The sequence below is a fragment of the Dermochelys coriacea genome, chromosome 6 (genome assembly GCF_009764565.3).
Source record: "Dermochelys coriacea isolate rDerCor1 chromosome 6, rDerCor1.pri.v4, whole genome shotgun sequence".
NCBI classification, from domain to species: Eukaryota; Metazoa; Chordata; order Testudines; family Dermochelyidae; genus Dermochelys; species Dermochelys coriacea.
The window spans coordinates 52,902,457-52,924,966 of NC_050073.1; the positions used below are offsets into that span (position 1 = coordinate 52,902,457).

General features: G+C 44.8%; 1 long non-coding RNA gene across 3 annotated transcripts; it reads left to right on the top strand.

Moving 5' to 3' along the window:
* Positions 1 to 743: 743 nt before the first annotated feature.
* LOC122460587 lies at positions 744 to 22,275 on the top strand. 3 transcript variants are annotated; one of them, XR_006281989.1, is made up of 3 exons: positions 760 to 900; positions 5,015 to 5,697; positions 21,357 to 22,275. It is a non-coding gene; the product is annotated as an uncharacterized LOC122460587 (long non-coding RNA). The 3 variants fall into 3 exon arrangements; XR_006281988.1 differs by lacking the exon at positions 21,357 to 22,275 and adding an exon at positions 10,660 to 10,894; XR_006281990.1 differs by lacking the exon at positions 21,357 to 22,275 and having other exon boundaries at positions 744 to 900; positions 5,015 to 6,692.
* Positions 22,276 to 22,510: the final 235 nt, after the last annotated feature.

Here is a 22,510-nt window from a genome sequence, read left to right on the forward strand (position 1 = left end):
AAAACCAGCTTCTGAATGAAATATTCCATTGATGCTTGCAATGTTGTAGCCCTGTTGGTCCCAGGATGTTAGAGAGACAAGGTGGGTGAAGTAATATATTTTATTGGATCAACTGCTGCTGGTGAAAGAGACAAATTTTCCAGCTACACAGAGCTCTTCTTCAACTCTGGGAAAGGTTTGAAGGAGAGATCTGTGTAACTCAAAAGCTTGTCTCCCTCTCCATCAGAAGTTGTGCCAAAAAATATTACCTTGCTCACTGCCTCTGAAAAATTCCAGTCAGATCCAGTAGATCTGAGAAATCCCATTACACAGAGCTATTTGATCACAGAGCACTAGGGATTAATTGCTGTGTGAAGCCTTGTTGGAAGTTGCATGTAGTCTCTATAGTCCAGGTACTGAAAGGTATTTAGGCATCTAAACTCCCATTGATTTCAATGCGAGTTAGGCAGCAGAATACCTTTGAGGACCTGGGCATGCACTATTATGTTACCTGATTATACTGTTTCAGAGTCATCAGTGCCAGTGTATGCACAGGCTACTAGCAGAACAGCACAAAAGCTATGAGTGATTATAAGGAATACCTCTGAATCTGTATCAGATTGAGGCAGTTTTTATGGATCTGGTGTCTATGGATACACGGAAAGGATCACCTGAGGTTTGTTAGCAAATCAGCCAGGTGGGGCAGTAGCTTCAATGAGCTTGTTAGGGAAGTTATAAAGGGACCACTTACTGGGTCAGAGTTTATGGAGGCTACTAGTGAGGGGTTACTATTGGTTTTGCCAGCAGTGTTTGAAATGGTTCTGACCATGACTGATCCTGTAATAACACAAAATTGCAGCAGCTAAAACTTTCCAGCTCCTTCATGAACGAGGCATTTTCCTCTTGCATCTCTTAATCCAGGTTGGTTGAGTTTTTTTGTTAATAGAAATTTCAGACACAGGATGTTCACATGAAAGGCTCAGTCTTCACATGAGAGAATCTTGTGCCACACACCAGTCACGGGCAGAAGGGTGATGTCAGCTCCACGTGTTACTTGTGATATTTTGATTCTTGGTTCTCTGCCTTTGTTCCTTTTCAGTCACTCACATGGTGGTAGATTTTCCATCATTGCTGGGGGATGACCTGCAGCATTGAAATAAACCTTTGACATACTGTTGTTTGTTGTTATCTGAATGAGCTCAACCTGGGGATACATTAGTTAGTCCACCTCCAGCAGGCAATGGACACATAGCTGGAAAAATCCTAGTGTCTTCCAAGGTTGCAGGTTCCTGCTGGTGAGTTGGTGGCTGGAGCTGGGCCCAGATCCAATGTTTCCTGCCAGGGGTGGTGCTTGAGGTGATCCTACAGGATATCCTTAACCAGGAGCAAAAAATCATGGATGCTTGCTTCTGCCTCAGGTGATAGTGGGGTGAGCAGTGCCAGGTTCAGTGAGAGGCTGTCACTCTCTCAGGAAAACATGCCTTTTGCTCCCCAATAGGCTCCTTCATCTTTTGATGGCTTCTTGTGATTACTGCTGATGAGAGATGGACTCAACTATTTATCCCTAGAGCAGATACAGCCTTGGCAGCAGCTGGGCAAGATTTCCTCATGCTGTCCTCTACCAGTCAGCATTATCTATAAACTGGAGATATCTAATCTAGGGATGAGAGGGGAATTCAGACTCTGCTCATCCAGTCTTTGGCCTCCCTGCTGAGACTACCAACAAGAAGGGAGGGGGGAAAGATTGGATGGTGGTTCTTGTGCCAATGTCCTTGCTATCCATGGGAATCTGGACTAAGAACCCACTAGATCCTTCTGACAGATGGCACTATGCCCCTCTTTGTTCAGCTACCCCTCTCATCTGGGCTCAGACCAGACTCCACTATAGGAAAGGTTCATTATCCCACTCCCAACTCCCAGAGCAATCTAGTCACCATGAGAATGGGCCCGATCAGAACCACCCTAAATTGTAACTTGAACCTTTCTTGTAGCAGGCTTCTGCCTTGTGAAGGTGCTCCCAAAAGAAATACAATATGTTTGCGGAGTGCTTCTTAGGGCACTCTGGGGTTAAAAGAAAAAGGGGTGGGGTTTGGGGAAGGCTTTGTTGGCTCACTGTTGGAGGAGATTATCATTCCCCTGTGCATCTGCAGAGAATTCCTAAGAATGTTTTGGGCCTTAATTCCTTCCAAATTCGAGTTGGGTCTGTTGTTACTTGTATGACAGTCTGATGCGATACTCACATGCACGGCAGAAGTGCGGGGAAGTGAGTCTGTGTTCATTTCAGGGAGTCTTGTTTCCCCCACACAACCCCCACCCTTTCAGCTGCATATGGGATGATGGTGCCTGGAACATAGTCTGTGTTCACCAGCCATCAGCGACAGAAGGTGCAAGCCTAATGCTGCTAAATCAGAGGCATCTCCAAACATTTAGTTGGCAGAGAGGGCACAGTGAGTGAATGAACTAGCTTTTCACCGCTAGAGCCTTGGGTTTAGGCTGTGACAAGGTTGCATCTGCAGAGTAGTTGTCTGAGCCCTTCAAATTGTCCCTGTTGGTTGTTATCCCTCCACAGAGCCTATTAACACAATATGGCACAATTGGCAGTTTCTCCTCTGTCGAGGTCTAAGGTTGGAACAGAAGCAGGAGACTGCAAGACTGAATTGAAGTGCATCAGCTGAGCGTTCCAGGGGGGATGGGTACAGGGGTAGGACTGGAATAGCAGAGGGAGCTGTAGGACTAATCTGAGGTCTATCAGCACAACTGGTGGGGTTTGGGGTGGGACTGGAAGAGCAGGGGTGCCTGCAGGTCAGGACTGAGGAGAGGGAGGTAGCCATGCACACCAGCATTATCAGGCTCTCATTTTCCTGAGAACCACATTCACCCTCCCCCGCAAAGTTTTAAACAAAATTCAAACAGGTCCCCAGCTCCCAAACTCCCTTGGGGCAGATGCTGGGTCCACTCTGTGGGCAATTTGGAGGATTCTAGCCCAGCAAAGAAGCTTCTTTCTCTCTGCTATCATTGCTATTTAAGTACTTAATGGGCAGCCTCTTGCAAGCCTCACAATATTCCATCTGTGAGCACAGTCTGTGTAGCCACCACTATATCTTCCCTTGGTTCAGTTCCCCAGCCCTCCTGCTGCCTCCCACCCCCATGGAGTACAACAGACTGTCTCACCCTCCCAAGCTTGTTTCACTCCAGCTCCCATTAAAACAAGCATTCCTTTGAAGACTTCCCTGAGGGTCCCTCTTCTCAGTTGCCCCCTGCCCCAACCCAATCCTTGTAAACACTCCCCCCCCCCCCAATTTTAATTGTCCTTTCCCTTTATTTTTGGGAACAGCTGGACAATTCCAGCAGTTTCCCTCCACAAGCAGCTTTGGAAGGGAAGTTACAACCTCAGCCTTGCTTGAGCCTCGAGATTCAGGGGGGTGGCAGAGTCAATTAACAGCCTGCAAAATGCTAGAGATTAGGCATGGAGAGGTTCAGAGCCAGGGAATTTTCCATCTTGCTTGTGCTCCCTCCCTTTCCCTGTGCTGCTTGTCATACCTCAAGGGCACGCAGTTTGCCTGTTTTTTTCCAGTTACAGTGTTGGACTTTTTTGGTCGCACTGAAACTGGAAGTGTTTCCATGAAACCCTAAATCTTCCTCATTAATTATCCCCAGGGCCAGCAGGGAGCCCTGGAGATGCACAGCATGCTCAGCACCTAGCATCTAGAGTCCCCCCTCTGAAAGGTATTCAGAACATCAGAGCTGGCTTTACAATTTGCAAGGCCCTGTGGAATTTGAGATGTGCAGGGTGAAAGAGGCAGCATTTCCTGCCTGGATCCGAACAGGAAATACCAGGGTGCCACTGGTGAGAAGGGCTAGTGTGTACACCTGATAGACAGAATGAGTGGCTAGGTGTTCATAAGACTCTGTATTAAAACTTGTTTTTTATTGCTGTGTCCATAGCTGGTAATGGCCCAGCTACATAATGCTTGTTGCAGAAACAGGCATACGTCAAACAGCAGCAGCAGGCTTATTGGTCAAATTCTGTCTGCAGTTATGCCATTGACTTCTGTGGGGTTTCACACATGTATGTGAAGGCTGACTCTAGCCATGGGTGAGCAAATGGGAAGGGTAATCAACCAAATCTTCCTAGCACTACTGCAGATGACTTGCATTGCAACCATTTTGGAGCTGTCTTTGGAATTCTGCACATGCTCAGAGCACTGGTCCATGAAGGATGGAGATGGGAACAAGAACGTGAAGCTCTGGGAAATACCTGGCTTGCAAAGGCTGTTTCATGCAGGACCATCCCATAAGTGAGATAAACCTCACTGGCCTGTCAATGCTACAGCACTGAACATGTTCATCAGTGGCTGTCAAGCACCATTTTCATGAGATTGATGTAACATAGCAGAGCAGTGCTGGAGCTTCCAGGCTGAAAACAGTTCAAAACCACATTCATTGTGCAAGTGTATGCCAGTGATGAGCATATGTTAGAGGTCTCCCTCACACCTCAATCTGCAGACAGGAATCTGTTAGAGCCCCACCTAAAATGTCTAGGCTTCTCAGCTCACAAAAGCTTATGCCCAAATAAATTCGTTAGTCTCTAAGGTGCCACAAGTACTCCTCGTGTTCTTTCAGCTCAAGCTGAAGCACCTCTTTCTTTTAGTTCTGGAGACCCCTAGTTCAGTCTGTGGTACATCAGCCAAGATGGTGGCTGCCCTAGTAGTACAGAGTGTGGGAGAAGGAAGAGTCTTGGCTGCTGGACCTCATCCCATGGGTAAAGGGGAAGGGATTTGTCTTGCTGAATGACTGAGGGAATTCCTGCAAGAATCAGTGCAAGTTTATTTCAGGCCAACCTTAGCATCACACAAGTTCAGCCTGATTCATGTTTTTTACTCCCAAAATTTACAAGCGTTTATTGAGGGGTGATCAGTGGGAGAGTGGGAGACTGGAAGGCTGTGAGGATTTGTAAGCCTTTTTCAGTGGGCTGCCACTTCAAATCCAGGTCAGGTCAGCAGAGACTGGTATTCTTACTGTTCTTTTTTTGTAGGCCCTGTGTGAAATAAACTGACAGCTCTTCAGTTCAGTTGTGCATCACAAAACCCCAACCATGACTGGCACACATTTGTTGCTTTCTCAGTCTCAGGAGAGAGACCAAAAATTGACTATGTGGAAATCACACTCGCATGAGCCCCTAAGCGTAGTGCTGCGAGAGTCCCTCCAGGTCACCGTTGGTGTATATTGGCAGGGCAGTGTGTGTTAGGGAAATTTGTCCTATTGCAAATTGGAAAGAGAACATGTGCTATGTGGAACCCTCACTCTGCAGATCAACAGATGAAGCCCTGATTGGTCAGGGAATGGGTAGAGGAGAGCTGACTCTCCACCCCCAAAGTAAAACCCTGGTTGGCTAAAGAGTTGGGAAGAAATCCCACACCTCCCTTGTTGAATGGACAACTGCGCCAGTGGGCATGTGGAACACATCAGACCGAGAGTCTAACTCTGGAGCGGCCAGCAGGCTGCTCCCTGCATCTTTCTGTGTGGCTACTGTGAGTTGGCACAGCATGCAAAATTTGGCCAGAGTCCAAAGGGAAGAGGACATCACAATGAGAGACTGATACTGTGGGCTGTGGGGATGATTGTTTTCTGAGGAAGCTGCTGTTACTGATGAAAAGGCTGGAGTGAATACTTGCCTCCCCAAAGGCTGCAGGAGGGTTCTCCTCACCAAGGCAACAGGTGGGAGTTAGTTTTTTCCAAACAGCAATGGGACCCTCCACTACAGCTGCTTATTCATATTCTATCTTGACACCTTTTCCCTTCCTCTTTAATGAGGTGGCTTGCTTGTTTCTTTCCTCTTGCTTTTTGCTGAGGTTATAGGACCTATTGGAAGGCCTCCCACTTGTACACCTTTTCCCAGGGCAATGGGTCCCCAGGGGAGGCTCCCACTGTTACTGTCTGTTCATGCACCTGTGCTCTGTAATGTATGCCTAATTTAAAACACATTAATGGTATGATTCCATTACAGCTGATCAAGATACTGGCTTCAGGAGTACTCCTGGTAGGCTACGAATCAGCTGTGCTAGATAATTTGAAAGTGCTGTGGATCTGTTCAGAGCTCCAGTGTTAAGTAAGGCAGACAGAGAGCTATTCATTATTAACAAGGCATTATGCGTTTTGCTCAGCAAAAGTGCAAGTCTGGGATGAGCTGAGATCTATCGGAGGTGAAGGTTTCAGACAGCCAACTTTACTGTATGGTTCAACAGATGTGTCCTTCCAAGTATCTGTCCACTTTTGAACTCTCCTTCCCAGACACAGTACACCTCTTAGTTCTGACCTGGTTCGCCAAAACTCTTATAAGTTCTTCACTTCTACTTTGCTTGGCTTGCATTTTAAGTCTCATAAAAGGAACTGATGGTGAAATTGGTTAGAGGGTTAGAGAGTGGCATGTTGTATGTAAAGGGACAATTTCCAGCTTCCCCCAGTGCTGACCCCTGCCTCTGCTATTCCAGTCCTGGGCTCCTTCCCCTCTCCCCCCTCCACCTCCAAGTTCTGCAAAGGCACCGCAGTCCCAAATTGCAGTTCTTCCTTGTCCTTCTGGTCCTGGCCTACCCCCTTCCCCCAGCTATGGCGATGAACCTCAATGCTAACCCACAGCATTTCCTGTTATTACAGGCCTGAGCTCCCCCTCAGAGTTCAGCCAGTGCAACTAAATCCCAATCTGCAAGACTTAGTGCAGTTGTGTTTTATTGGTGTGCTAATGTATGCTAGCAGCTATTGTTTGAAACTTTTCAAATTTTGTTGAAATTTTGAAGAATAATCAGGAAACATATGGACAATTTCTGGGAATTATTTTCTTTCTGTATTTCAGTCCGCTCTAGAGCAGGTTGACATTTTTTGAATTTCTAAAAAGGGGAGAATTTTTCATTTTATTTTTAACTAGTTCTACTAACAGCTAACTTTCATTTATGATCTTGATAGGATTTGAACACATACCTCTGAAGGCATGTGTACTAACCCACAGTGGACTGCACCATGTCCTCCCCACACCCAGGAATGCATGTACATAATATGTGCATATGTGAACACAATGTGAGGTCCGTTGTTGATCATGCTTTATTCTTTGTGTGTGTGTGTGTGTGTGTGTGTGTGTGTGTGTTTACATATATATATATATATATATATATATATATATATATATATATATATGCTCTTTCTTTCTCTGTCAAGAATCTGCTGCACAAATCCTGCAGGTTAACAATGGGCTTGTAGTTTCTCTGACAGGGAGATGTGCTCTTTCCAGAGGCTGTGCGCTGAAATGGTTGTTCCCTGAAAGAAGAAACTCTTTTTTAAAAAAAGAGGCTTTTTTTTGTGTTCCCAGTTCTTTAAAAATGGAAGAAAAGTGCAGGTTGCAGAGCTAGGAAATGGAGATCAGATACCAACTGACCTCCGTTATTGGAGTTATTTATTGGCCTGCATTTTCATTATTAGAAATTGACTTGTGTGGGCTTCTTCCTGAGCAGCTCTATCTGCGTGACTCCCCTAACTCAGGTTCCTCTCTTCCCATTGCCTCTTATTTGCTTTTCATGATTCTAGTGCTCATGACAGGAACTGGACTGACAGCCGTGCACACTCACGGGCTTTTTATCTATAGAACTGATACAGTTTTGATGCGTGCCCCTACCTGATTCCTTCCAGCAGGGTCGATCTTTAGAGAAAGAAGGATAGTTCAGTTTTCATGGCCCATTTTATCCTTGGCTTCTGTGCTCCAGGTATTGATGGTGTCAGTGTGTTTTGTCATGTAGACATTTGTCCAACTAGGGAACAACCTGACATTTTCGTGAGGAAAATTTAACTAGTGGGCTATTTATTTGCATGCTCAGGATCATCAACATAAATGTGGCTTTAACTTACTGGCTATCAGCTGGTGAAAGTTGGCATAGCTCCCCTGAGTTCAGAGGATTTACCCCAGTTGAGCATCTGGCCCAGTGTATCTGCTTGGGAGTCATGGATAGGAAGCAAGAACCAAAGTGGAAACAAATAGCTTAGTGTGATCCTCTGTTAGACTGATCCATTGACTCTCTGGAAAGTGCAGGAGGGCTCCCACAGAAACCCATCTGCCACCTTTCTGATTCCCCAGAAAGGTTGCTGGGGCTCAGCTCCGATAGGCTGGTCATCACATGTACTTCTGTTGATTGTGTTGCTGCACAGCTTGACAATTTGCTGCTTATCGCTTCAGTATTTTTTAAACTAATTGGTGGCCTTTCACCCCCGGGCTTTGGTCCTTCACCTAATCTATCAACACTGGGACTGAGATCAAAAAGCCCAGTAAGGTAAGGTCAACATGGCCCTCCCTTACCACCTGTCCTCAAAGTGAGCCCAGATGGGCTGTTATCAGCACAGCCATCTTCAAAGGCGTTTTTGTCCTAAAGTTGGCATCATGCTGGCCTTCTGGTCCCTGTTCCCTCCCCCTACTCAATATGAGGTGTGACTGTGAAACCAACATGGAGAATCAAAGAAGTAGGCTTCATAGTGTGTCCATCCATGACTAAAAGGTGGGGATGTATGGGGGATTGGTCCTTATGACTGTAATATAAGTGCACAAGTCTCTCCCAGGGGGAGAACACAGGCACAAAGTACTCCTATTATTCTGTGCTATGTAGCATGCTGCATGTTCCATCTGAGGACCCCGAGATATAATACAGCTAGTAACTCAGATAAGATCCCTATAAACTAAGGATTATCATCTCCATTTACAAGGAGATACAGTGATGCACAGAGGGGTGGAGTAACTTGGTCCTGCAGTGACTGGGCCACTGCTTTCTAGTTGGTTTTAAGCCAGGTGAGTGTCACACTCAGCATCCACCAGTCCATGTAGTATCAGTGGAGGTTGCTCTGCTTTAGTCTGATCAGCAATGGCTGCCAGTGCTGGGGCACTAGCCCCCTTTTGTTCCTGAGGTGCTTCAAGGAGACCTCTTCCAGAGCTAATTAGGATACTGTGTGAAGTTGCTTTTCATAAATAAAGTCCTCTCTGGGCCCTGTGGTTTAATGGCATAATAACTCATTTGTCATATGCCTGCCAAGCCACTTACCTTAAAGTGCCAGCTCCCCTGGCTCTTCCTCTCACCTGACTCCATCTCTGTTCACAGCCAGCTCTCTGCCTGTATGTCAGCAAATGGAAATGGCTTGCGCCTGGCACTCATTTTCTCTGGCCATATTCTGTTGTTTGAATTAGAAGCATAAGAGATGGAGCATGTAGCCCCTGCAGTGACCTCACTCAGCACTTCTTCTATCGCCGACTGATTGAAATGGCTCTTGCCAGCAACTTCTGCTTTCCAGATTATAATTCCTCAGTGATTTTTCTTAATCGGTTCTCACACTTTAACTCTGTAGCTGAAAAGGATGCTTGTTATGGGAGGGTGAAAAATGGGGGAAAGGATTAATTAGAAGGACATCAAATAAAATCTCATGTGTGTGATGAAACTATATTTACCCACCTACTTAGATTTCTATGATGCTCTTGATTTCCTGTTACTATGGTATCTGAATGCTTGCATACATATGAGGCCATCCGTGGGGGAGAACCCAAGGATCTTCACACACTGAAAGCAAAAGCCCTTACCACATGAGCTAAAGGAGTAATTCTACTGTGATAAGCAAGCAGCAGATTCTGAGCCTTGGTGTGGGCCAACCACTAGAGACACAAGGTATTTCTGCCTGCAGTTATGGGATGTGACTGCTATTTGTACAGACATACGCGAGCTAGATTTAATCTAGCTAATTGGGACACAAGTAGCAGTGAAGCTGCAACAATGTCTGAGTAATTACCCAGAATTCCAGGTTGACTGTAGAGCCTGCACTGAAGCCCATGATGCTGCAACTTCATTAACCCAGTAACTAGATTGAAATTAACTTTGGCATGTCTACACAAGTTGCAGTCACACCTGTGTTTGCAGTAGACCTAACCCTCAGATGGAGCCTGACTCTTGGTTGCTTTGGATCTTGTAATTTATTTGTCAGTGCAAAGTGGTTGCAAAATGGTACCATTCTAATCTGGTAGCACCTTACACCCACTTTGCCCTGGTGCAAATGACTACTCAAGGTGAAGGCAACTGAATCTGACCCATGACCTGCAAATGCCAGCAACCCTGTGGAAGGCTGGTGATACCACATGGCCTAATATCACATTCTAAGGATTCTCCTAGAGGGCTGCTATCCTGAGGAGGGCAAGATAGGGACATAGGGCCTGGAGTTCAAAAAGATGGAGGAGGCCCATGGAATGTTATGTATTGTTTGTACACAAGCCCTTAGACTGGTAACACTGTTTCAGGTCACTACTGAGCTAGGCTGGATTGGAGTCCATGACCTAAAGGTGAAAAACTCAGCATTCAATGACCAATTTTCTGACCCAGCAGGAAGGTGCCTGGTTCTCTTGTGTAGTTGCAATTCCTGTTGAACATTAAATAGTTTTCTTCCTTTTGTTCACAATGTGTCGGTGCAAGCCCAGAGTATATTATAAGCAGTTTCCATTGTTTGGCATGTCTAAAGTGAGTCTGGGGTGTCTGTGTGTTTTTCTCCATCAGTCCTCTTGCTTTTAGCTTCTCTAAACATATATTCTGTTTTATGGTGTCACATCTAACTTTTGCCAAAAAATAACTCTCTGTTTTTCTCCATCTCTAATGGTGATGCTGTGATCGCAAGCGTTATGCTGGTGGTGGAAATCCTGTGACTTGGACTCATGACATTGGACCCTTTCCAGAAGGATGTGACTAACATGGAGAACAATTCTTTAGGCCGGATTCTGATCTCATTTATGATGGTACAAATACCAGCTAATGTTAGAATGGCCCTAGAATTACATCAGTGTAACTGACAGTCTGATCACTGGGTGCGATGTGGAATTTTGCTGAACAGCAACTAAAGTTGCAAAAGTTTTTGAAAAAGGACTTGTGACTTGTGGGCTGGTGGAATGTCCATTTGGTCAAAGCGTGGAAATGTAGAACAGGTTAGCCTGGAAGTGAGAATAGTTAGCAGAGCGCTCTGAGGTAACCAACACCAGGTGCTTTTTGTACTTTAGTCTATGATATGACCCACAGGTACATAATAAAAAATGGAAGCACACTGGAAGGTAGAAGCAAACAAACTAAATCAAAATACTCCTTTCAGCAGTGTATGGTTAACTTGTGGAATTCACTGCTGCAGGAAATCAAGTAAATAGTTTGGCACCATTTTTTTTTTTTTACAGACTGGTAATTTTATTTCAAAGTGGGTCTAAGTGGTGCATATGCATTGTGCTAGGCCTCAGCACTGTGGGGAATTTCACCCACAGAGCACATCACTGTAGTGCTTCTTACCAAAAAAGGTACAAAGCACATTTCTTGGGGAATAGACCTCTACTCCACACACCCTAATCCTTGTCACCTCTTCTGTAGTATCCTCCTGACTTCATCTCCACTTTCCAAATGTTCTGATCCCAGAAATCAGACTAACACACTTAACATTTCCCCTTCCTCTTCTACTTTCCCCTCAGACCTCACAATCTCCTAAGAACTTGCTTTATTGACAGTAATGGAATATGATTGGTGGAGAGGCCTTGTTCTCCCAGAGAAGTGGGACCAGTGTAGACTGTCTCCTCCATATGGTAGCATATGCTTCTATGAGTTTCCTGGTGCATTGGCCATCTCCCCCGGCATCTGGGCATGGTATAATTAGCTGTGTACAGAAGTAGTGTATTCATAACAGTTTGCTGGAAAGGTGCCATCAGTGAGACTCTGCTCTTAGTGTTACTTGCAGCAACGAATACAGTTTTTATAGCACAGTCCTTGGAAATGCATGGGAAACTCCACGTTTCCCTAGACCCTTTCTGATTTAGCATTTGTTGAGCATGGAGAATATTCCTCTGACTTGTTCCATGTTTCACATGGAGGGTAAGCTGGTTGTCTTATGCTGTTTTCTGGGACTGTCGCTGACTGCAGGTCACCTTGGTAAAAATTCAGGCTGCAATCTCCTGATCGGCTTGCTCCCTTACCTTTCCCAGTTTCCATCCCCCACACAGAATGTGGCAGGCAAAAGACTCTGGGACAGCATTTTCCCAATCACTTCTTAAAAAATTCAGTCTCCTTCAGTCCTCCCCCTGACTGGTGATTTAACCTTCCTTCCCTTTGCTACCGCATCCAGGCAGTGTCCCATTGCCATACTGGAGCAGGCCAGTGGTGTCCATTACCATTTACCCCAGTATCTTATCTTTGACAGTGGCCAGTAACAGAGGCTTCAGAGAAAGGTCCACAAACCCCATAATAGAGTAGGAAGTTTCATCCTAGCCATAGGCAGTCAGTGATTAGTTTATGAAATTATAGCCCTTATGTTTTATCCTACCTAAGGTAACCATGCATGTTCTCATTATCCATGTCAATGTCTAATTGTCTTTTGAATGCTGCTAAGCTCTTGGCCTTGGTGATATCTGAAGCAGTGAGTTCCACAGGTTAACTAGCAGCTTATTTTTTAAAAGGTGGTTTTTATTCAGTTTTAAATTTGTTGCCTTTCAATTTCATTGGTTTCCTCATTGCTATTTGTCTGTCTGTCTTTCACCTACTTGTAAATTCTCTCTGCTTACACAGAATTTTCATCTTTCATCTAGCCTTCTCATTGTGGCCGCTCAGGACTTCATGGCTGCTGGCAATGAGAGTCTTAGCTCTATAAACCCAAAAGCCATCCCTTTAAACTACAGGATAATCTTATGAGCAGTAGAAGTATTAAAATGCTTACTCTGAGCTGCAGTCAGTGGAGACGTATGATCATGTACCTGGAAGCAGGGCTGACATTCCAGCCAGAAGAGAGCAGTGGCGGCTAGACCTGACACAGAGGACTTGATTTTTTCGGCATTGGAACAACATCAAAACCTTTAGAATGCTTTTGTTAAAATAGGATTGCATGCAAATGTCCGTGTTTAAGATTGAAACCTGAACTTTTCAATTTGGGAAGTTAGGGTAGATGCCTGGGGTGGGTCTGGTGGGTGGGGCACCAGCCTGAGATATGGGAGACACTAGGGCAAACCTCTGCTGTTCCTGATTCCAAGCAGAGTTTTTCATCCCCTGGTCTCTCTGAAACAGATCAGTGCCCTAACCACCAGGCTATAGAGTGAGTGTCTCTCTCTCCCAGCTTCCTGACGAAAACTTTGAAACTGATACATCACCATGAAACATTATGGCTTTGAAAACAGCATATTTCAACAACATTTATTGTCCAAAATGTTCCAGCCAGTTCCAGTGGGGACACTTGTACACTAGCCAAGGCCTTACGTGTGAAGATGTTGCTGAGAGAGTTTATTGGCTTCTCTAAAGGGGCAGGTGAGCCAAGACTTCAGCAGGACAAGGCCAGGAGGAAAGAGCTTTCTCTTTTTTTGCGTGTGGCACCTTAGAGACTAACAAATTTATTAGAGCATAAGCTTTCGTGAGCTACAGCTCACTTCATCGGATGCATTTGGTGGAAAATACAGAAGGAAGATTTCAGAGTAGCAGCCGTGTTAGTCTGTATTCGCAAAAAGAAAAGGAGTACTTGTGGCACCTTAGAGACTAACAAATTTATTAGAGCATAAGCTTTCGTGAGCTACAGCTCACTTCATCGGATGAAGTGAGCTGTAGCTCACGAAAGCTTATGCTCTAATAAATTTGTTAGTCTCTAAGGTGCCACAAGTACTCCTTTTCTTAGAAGGAAGATTGATATACACACACAGAGAACATGAAACAATGGGTTTTATCATACACACTGTATGCATCCGATGAAGTGAGCTGTAGCTCACGAAAGCTTATGCTCTAATAAATTTGTTAGTCTCTAAGGTGCCACAAGTACTCCTTTTCTTAGAAGGAAGATTGATATACACACACAGAGAACATGAAACAATGGGTTTTATCATACACACTGTATGCATCCGATGAAGTGAGCTGTAGCTCACGAAAGCTTATGCTCTAATAAATTTGTTAGTCTCTAAGGTGCCACAAGTACTCCTTTTCTTTTTGCGAATACAGACTAACACGGCTGCTACTCTGAAAACTCTAAGGAGAGTGATCACTTAAGATAAGCCATCACCAGCAGCAGGGGGGGGAAAGGAGGAAAACCTTTCATGGTGACAAGCAAGGTAGGCTATTTCCCGCAGTTAACAAGAATATCCGAGGAACAGTGGGGGGTGGGGTGGGGGGGAGAAATAACATGGGGAAATAGTTTTACTTTGTGTAATGACTCATCCATTCCCAGTCTTTATTCAAGCCTAAGTTAATTGTATCCAGTTTGCAAATTAATTCCTATTCAGCAGTCTCTCGTTGGAGTCTGTTTTTGAAGCTTTTTTGTTGAAGGATAGCCACTCTTAGGTCTGTAATCAAGGATCTACAACCTATCCTGAAGGACGACCCATCACTCTCACAGATCTTGGGAGACAGGCCAGTTCTTGCTTACAGACAGCCCCCCGATCTGAAGCAAATGCTCACCAGCAACCACACACCACACAACAGAGCCACTAACCCAGGAACCTATCCTTGCAACAAAGCCCGTTGCCAACTCTATTCAGGGGACACCATCATAGGGCCTAATCACATCAGCCACACTATCAGAGGCTCGTTCACCTGCGCATCTACCAATGTGATATGTGCCAGCAATGCCCCTCTGCCATGTACATTGGTCAAACTGGACAGTCTCTACGTAAAAGAATGAATGGACACAAATCAGACGTCAAGAATTATAACATTCAAAAACCAGTTGGAGAACACTTCGGTCTCTCTGGTCACTCGATTACAGACCTAAGAGTGGCTATCCTTCAACAAAAAAGCTTCAAAAACAGACTCCAATGAGAGACTGCTGAATTGGAATTAATTTGCAAATTGGATACAATTAACTTAGGCTTGAATAGAGACTGGGAATGGATGAGTCATTACATAAAGTAAAACTATTTCCCCATGTTATTTCTCCTCCCCACCCCACCCCCCACTGTTCCTCAGATATTCTTGTTAACTGCTGGAAATAGACTACCTTGCTTGTCACCATGAAAGGTTTTCCTCCTTTCCCCCCCTGCTGCTGGTGATGGCTTATCTTAAGTGATCACTCTCCTTACAGTGTGTATGATAAAACCCATTGTTTCATGTTCTCTGTGTGTGTATATCAATCTTCCCTCTGTATTTTCCACCAAATGCATCCGATGAAGTGAGCACGAAAGCTTATGCTCAAATAAATTTGTTAGTCTCTAAGGTGCCACAAGTACTCCTTTTCTTTTTGCGAATACAGACTAACACGGCTGCTACTCTGAAACCTTTTTTTGCTTGTTACGCTCAGTTCCATAGTCAGGGGGCTGAGAGGAAGGCTTGAGACTCATGGTGGTGGATTATACCCTGGATACCTCTTTGAAGTTGAAGGAAGGGATGATGTGTCCTGGTGCATGGTAGGCAGCAGGGTAGGAGGAGTTGTGCCACAGATGTTGGAGCAGGGAGAGAGACTTCCATCTACTAGAAACATTTGGAGGAATGTGCAGTGGGCCACTATGACTCCCAGTAAGAAGACAACCATGGGTGGAAGCAGTTGTATTTTGCATGCTCTTAAGGCTTTTGCTGTGTTGATGGTGTGAATTTACATCCTTTGCTATGTTTACTCTGCTGATGCAATTTACTGCCCATTCTGGTTTGTATGTACATTTGCTGGGATTGTGTGTTAATCCTGGGGTTTGTATACATTTAGTTTTCATTTTATGTCCTAGTCCCCATGTCAGTCTAGAAGCAGAGCAAAAGAACTATTTGAAGGAAAAATGGGGTTGCTTCAATCTGAGACACAAAAGAGCTAAGGAAAGTTGGAAAGTATAAGATACCCTATATTCCCATAGGATTTACGGGGGCTGTCAGCTCATAAACAGGGCTGGGAAAAGTCCTGTCTTTGATCCCAGTGACTTGCAAAACTAGTCTAAAAATGCAGTGTTTTTGGGCCATCTCTGCTGGGTTTAGCTTCACTGGGAAGCCCAAAGAGTCATTGTAGCTCTAAATACAAATACTCACATACACAACCACCCATACTGTCATGTGTTTTGTCTCTTCCCCCAGACCGACACACACTGGAATGCAATGTCTACCAGCCTCTGAGTTGTGTTTCTCAGTCAGTGTTTCAGCAATCACAAAGGCACAAAGAGATTTCCGCCTTTTCTGACCTCAAATCTTGACAGGAAATGCAGTGAAGGGGGAGAGAAAATAAAATAGGAGCAAAGGAGGCTTTCTCCAGCCAGGGCTTCACTGCCTTTAATTTAAACCCCAGAAGAATGGGAGGAAGCAGCCTTCCAGGGCCACTTGAAGTATAGGCTTCTATTAATAACCGTGTTTACATGATCCCAAGGCATTGTTAGGAGAAATTGCTGCAGCCAACCGGAATCTTGTCTTTTCACTTTGGGATTTGCCTGCATCAACTTCTCATTTAATTCCAAGAAAAGAATCTTTGGACAGTGATTCTCTGGGAAAATTCCTCTTTCCTTTTCTCCCCCATTTCCTTGGTCTCCTTTTCTAACCAGGAGTGGAAAACTCCACCTCCCTTATAGGCCAGGAGCCTCTATTGCCCAGAGTCCTGATCAAAGAAGTGTTGTCCCTCCTGCTGCTCCAAGGCAGGAATGTTTGCTTGGTTTTTTTTTGTTTTTTTTTGTTACCATAGCCCTTAGGGTCCTCAGTTATGGGTCAGAACCCCACTGTGCTAATGTCTAAAGCTTTCTATCCCAGCTCTGCATTATTATCTGTATTATTCTAGGCTATTGTTTCCTTTAAACTCCATCCCCTCAATTCATTAGCACCCTAGAAGGTTTTCTGAATGGACTTTGGTTGTTTTCTCACATCCTCATGAACTACTATTGTTTCTAAATATACACTGGACAAAGCCATGGAGAATAGTCTATGAAGCATAATCCTGCAGTGGTGTTTGTAGGGTGGTAAAGAAGGGGCCTACAGTTTTAGGTCTTTTCCATATTTGATTTCCATGGTACCATGAGATGTTTAGGTATAAATGCTGTTTCAGTGAACTAAATAGGCACCATCCAGGAAAGTAACTCAGAGACAACAGACCAGGAGTCCCTGGGAGGCTTTCTCTCTCTCTCTCTCTCCTGAGGCTCCAAGAACCTCATGGTCCTTCCTACCCTTGGTTCACTGGGATAATGGTGCACCACCCCCAGATCAGGGGGAGTTTCAGTCATTCCCAATGAAAGGGCCTGATGGTAATTGGAGGTGATCAGCCCATATTTAGGCTCTTTGCTTGCAAATAGGTATTCAATATTCAAACTGTTGAAAGGACTTTGTTGGAGGAGATACAGAGACAGATGGAACAGACAAAAGGCACCTGCTTTTTGGGGTGGAGTTGCTTGAAGTTTGCTCTTAGTTCTTGATCTTCACTTTACACTGTGATGCTTCCTGAATTAAGTTAAATGGACAATGACATGTTCTGTTTTAGGCTGTCTGCTGAATACAACTCCCACAGTCACATTGGTCTCTCTACATTAGCAGAGCTGTATTTAAAGCTAGGCCATCTCATCAACTTATAGTGCAATGCACTGTATAATTTAACAGAGAACAGCATTGCTACAGAACATAAAACTTCAATATGCAAGATGAAAAGGAGAGGAAGGCATAGCAAGAAAAGCTATTAAAGTACCCCCCCCACACACACACACACAAAAGCCCACAAACCCTATAATCTGCTTTTAGCTGAAACAGCCGGCCAGGATGTGGTTCAGTGTTATCTCAAGTCTTGATAGAGCAACCTCCCTTAGCTTTCAAATTTGTAAACGTTGGGGCTACAATGCAGTTGGGTATATGAGGTAGGAGCATTCTCACAAGGACAAAAATCCCTATATGCCATCCTTAAAAGTCTATATGATGATACACTCAGCTGTTTGACCAGATTCGATGATCCATGGTTGGGGAGATCTGTGGAAGCCTAAGTCCATATTCTGATGTGAAACCTCTGGACTGAAGAGCATAGGTCAGATCTTTGGTCCATCAAGCTTGCTATCCTGCCTCCAGCAGTAGCCAAGACCAAGATACTTCAATGGAATTCAAACCACCTGTACCTGCATAATGCCCCCCACCAACCATGCAGTGCTGCAGATAGGTAGGTAGACAGGTCAGGAGTTCGTTTCAAGCCTTGTGACAATATTCTTATGCACTGATGGCTGAGATTTCTTGTCCTTATTTCAAAATGCATTTTTAAAGTCCTGAGGTCCTGAAAGCCTCCGATGTCACTCACCTGTGCTTTTTGGGACTCCCCCACACCCTGTACTATTAGTTCACTGACACACATTACAGGTGACTGATTTGCAATGCCTCTATTCTTCCCTCTCCCCACCCCCATAGTAACTGAGCTGCTGATTGTTCTTTGGGCCAGTACCCACTGGGAATCTATAAGAGAATCCTGCTTTCCTCCAACTAGAAATGAATAAGTGCTGGAGGTCCTGGAACCCTTTCCTGTATGAATCAGAGCTGTCTTTTGAAGCTGCAGTGCCCACAGTGGCTGCAGGCTGGATCACGCTCTTTGATGCCACATGAAGGCTGGGGTCACTGTCTTTGACCTCAATAGATCAGGGTTTGAAATCAAACAAAAAGAAGTCAATAGCCACTGGAAGTGGTGGTGGTGTAAATCTACAATAGCATAATATTCTTGGACTAAAGAGTCTCCTGTTCCTGAGGGAAAAGAGCAAGAAGAGGAAGGGGAATAAAGGCAGTCCTCCTCAGGAGAGCTGAGGCATATGTAGTAGTTGTAGTACAGATCAAACGTATATGTGCCCTCTTGCCCTTGACTCGGAATCTCTGCAACTGCTCAGACACAGACTGTCATGTACTTTCTGATTAAATCTGAGGTCAGCATTCATTGTTCCCCATCCCCAAAGGGAAAACTCATCCAATAAGATGCAGAGCATTGTGAAATGGTTTTAAATGTGCAGAGGAAGGAAACCCTCTGCCCCCAGCCAGAGGTAACAGTCACAGCTAGTAATGCCAAATTTGGTCTCCCGTAGTTTTCCTCTTCCAGACGATGCTATTTCCTGGGCTGTGGCATGGTGCCATCCTGTTTTCCAGAAGCCAGCACATCGACACAGAGTCTGGATTACGGGCCAAGTGTTGAACAAGGAGAAAATCAGCAGGTCTAATGGTGAATTTATTGATATTGCTTTAAAGCAATCTGGTAAATACCGTGGAATCAGCCCTATAATCTTAGTCAGAGCAATCAAAACAGTCATTAAGTCTTAATAAAGTTGAGTGACTCATCCTCTGCTTCAGAGTAGCAGCCGTGTTAGTCTGTATTCGCAAAAAGAAAAGGAGTACTTGTGGCACCTTAGAGACTAACAAATTTATTTCAGCATAAGCTTTCATGAGCTACAGCTCACTTCATCGGATGCATTTGGTGGAAAATACAGAGGGGAGATTGATATACACACACAGAGAACATGAAACAATGGATTTTATCATACACACTGTAAGGAGAGTGATCACTTAAGATGAGCCATCACCAGCAGCGGGGGGGGGGGAAGGAGGAAAACCTTTCATGGTGACGAGCAAGGTAGGCTATTTCCAGCAGTTAACAAGAACAATTGAGGAACAGTCGGGGAGGGGGGGGGAGAAATAACATGGGGAAAGTTTTACTTTGTGTAATGACTTATCCATTCCCAGTCTCTATTCAAGCCTAAGTTAATTGTATCCAGTTTGCAAATTAATTCCAATTCAGCAGTCTCTCATTGGAGTCTGTTTTTGAAGCTTTTTTGTTGAAGGATAGCCACCCTCAGGTCTATAATCGAGTGACCGGAGAGATTGAAGTGTTCTCCAACTGGTTTTTGAATGTTATAATTCTTGACGTCTGATTTGTGTCCATTCATTCTTTTATGTAGAGACTGTCCAGTTTGACCAATGTACATGGCAGAGGGGCATTGCTGGCACATGATGGCATATATCACATTGGTAGATGCGCAGGTGAACGAGCCTCTGATAGTGTGGCTGATGTGATTAGGCCCTATGATGGTGTCCCCTGAATAGATATGTGGACAGAGTTGGCAACGGGCTTTGTTGCAAGGATAGGTTCCTGGGTTAGTGGTTCTGGTGTGTGGTTGCTGGTGAGTATTGCAGATAACGATTCTACTTACAATTCCAGCTCTTCAAGAGTATAAAATCTTGGCAGAAGTGGGGGAGGGGCAGGTGTTGACTCTGAATCTCATTCTGTCCTCCTCCCTCAACTTGTCTTCCAAGAGCTGCACCTGTGCACATTTTATTCCTACAAGAACAAAGTCTGTTGAGATATTGTGGATTTCATGATCAAGTCTGTGGCTATACAAGAAGCTGCCAAACCAGAGCAGACTACTGGCCCAGCTACTCTGGTATCTTGCCTCCTACCATACTGCATCAGGCCATCTGACAGTTTTATCCTGGTACCCTGCCTCTGGCAGTTTTCCAGTACCTGATAGTCCAGAGGAGGTAGAAAACCCCTTAACGCACCCAATTGTGCAAGGTATTATGGTGCATGGAGGCAAATGGACATAAAAACTAGTCAACTGCAATGAAGGGTTGGGGAGGTATAGAATAATGCAGAGCCTTCTAATTTATTCTGTCTGGCAGGTTTTTTTTCCAAATTCGGAATGGCTTTGAGCCGGCAGGATAGATGGCTGTACACCTCTACTCCCTAGCATTGCAGCTGCTGACAGAGGCTGGTGTGTTGTGTTCTGGGCCTTGATGCTTCCAGAGCCTCAGCTTGCTGCATGGCTTGTGCCCTCTTCATGAATCTGAAAGACATTTCCTTGGGGGAGACAGAAATAGGTGGAATGTGGGACATATGAGGTGCAGGGGCTAGAGATGGGGCTCTATTTCTATCCACAAACTGGTTTCAGATGTTGGCAGCTGTGACCATACACTGAACCAAACCAGAGGTTCTCAAACTGAAAAGGTGACCTCCCTGACAGATTAAGGGAAGGGTTGCTGAATTTTCAGGGGCAGGAGTATATTTTGTTGGTTAAAACCTGTACAGCCAGAAATCTGGTTTGGAATATTCCTTACTAAATCCTAATTATCCAGTTCAGTTTTTGCTTCACTCAAAGTGAAAATGGTCAAGAAAGAGCAATTCACCAGCTGCCCTTAGTCATGGGAGGTCAAATACACTGTATTTCATGTTTTCCTTAGAGAAGACTTATTAACCACGCCTGCCCTCCTTCATCCCCATACACACCCTATTCTAAAATCTGTTTCCTCAAAGGGCAATCACAAGTGTGTTCCCGGTGTTTAGGGATGAACCACAGTGCATCTGAAGAATCTGTAAACTAGATGAGCTTCATACAGAGTGAAAATCGGCACAGGGTTTCCTAAGCAATAGAGACTGACTTCCCTCTGCAACAGCCAGTTTGTTCATTTGCTCTTCAGGAGCCTGGAATGGACAAGAGGTGGGTGAGTGTCAGGACCCCAGAGTAAGAATCAGAACCCTGGTAATGAGTCCAGTTACTTTAATAACCATTGCAGCAAGCAGTGATTGGAGAGCATGTGAAGTAGCCCATTCAGACCTGATCTCCCCCACTCTGAAGTCTGTTGTCACTGAGGCACCAGCCTGACTGGGTATTATTCACCACTTAAAGCTCTTTCTTTGCTCTGATGGGAACTAAGCAGCTCTTCTTTGAGTTAAGTGGAGAAATCAGAGTAGTGGCTGAGAGATGGGAGCATCAGTGAAGAAAACAGGCATTGGAGAAAGGGGGTTGCACAGACCCCCTCGAATCTTACTGTTTGCTATCTTGATGACTCTACTGAAACGAATTCCTTTGTGAAAAAATGCTCTGTCGAGAATAACCTGCTCCTAGTAGAGTGCCCTAACCACTAGCCTATCATCTGTTTTGGGTTGGCATTTTTCTTGTTGAAGCTGTTTCACTTGGTATAGAATACTTGAATCATCACTGGGCCAGAGAGGGTGAGAGCAACTCTATAGCCTGGATTCCAGTCCTTGCTGCAATGAATATTTAAGTATTTATACCAAGTGGAACAACTTCAACAGGAGGGATTGAGAGCCCTGCCCCAGAATAGCCAATAGTTCTTTCATGCAGGCAGGTAGCTTAGAGAGCTCTATAGAACCCCAGAGCATTCACACAGGTACTTCTGTAAGTGCAGGGGCAAGTGGGCTAATATCTGCCTGTCTGAGTCTTAAGTCTGAGGAAGACACAGAATGGTGGGAAGTTCAACAATACTCCCAATCCCCCCGCTCCTCCATGTGCACTAAATCTCCTCACAGCAGCTGCTGTTTATTTTACATGGCTCTGAAAATGTAAACAGTTTGTTTAATATTAAAGGGGGAAACCCCCAGAGGAGCCGTTCAGTGGAAAGACCTCAGGCAGTTGGGCTAGTTCATTGTGTGTGTGTGTTGTAGAGGTGTGGTGCTGTGTTACAAGATGAGCAAGATGCCTTGTATTATGCCAGAAGTGTATTATACACATAACACAATGGTGGGTTACAAGACTTGTGCCAGTGTGCAGTGGCCTGCAGAGACTATACATCCCATCATGCCATGCACCCAGCTGCTTTGATCTAGGTGG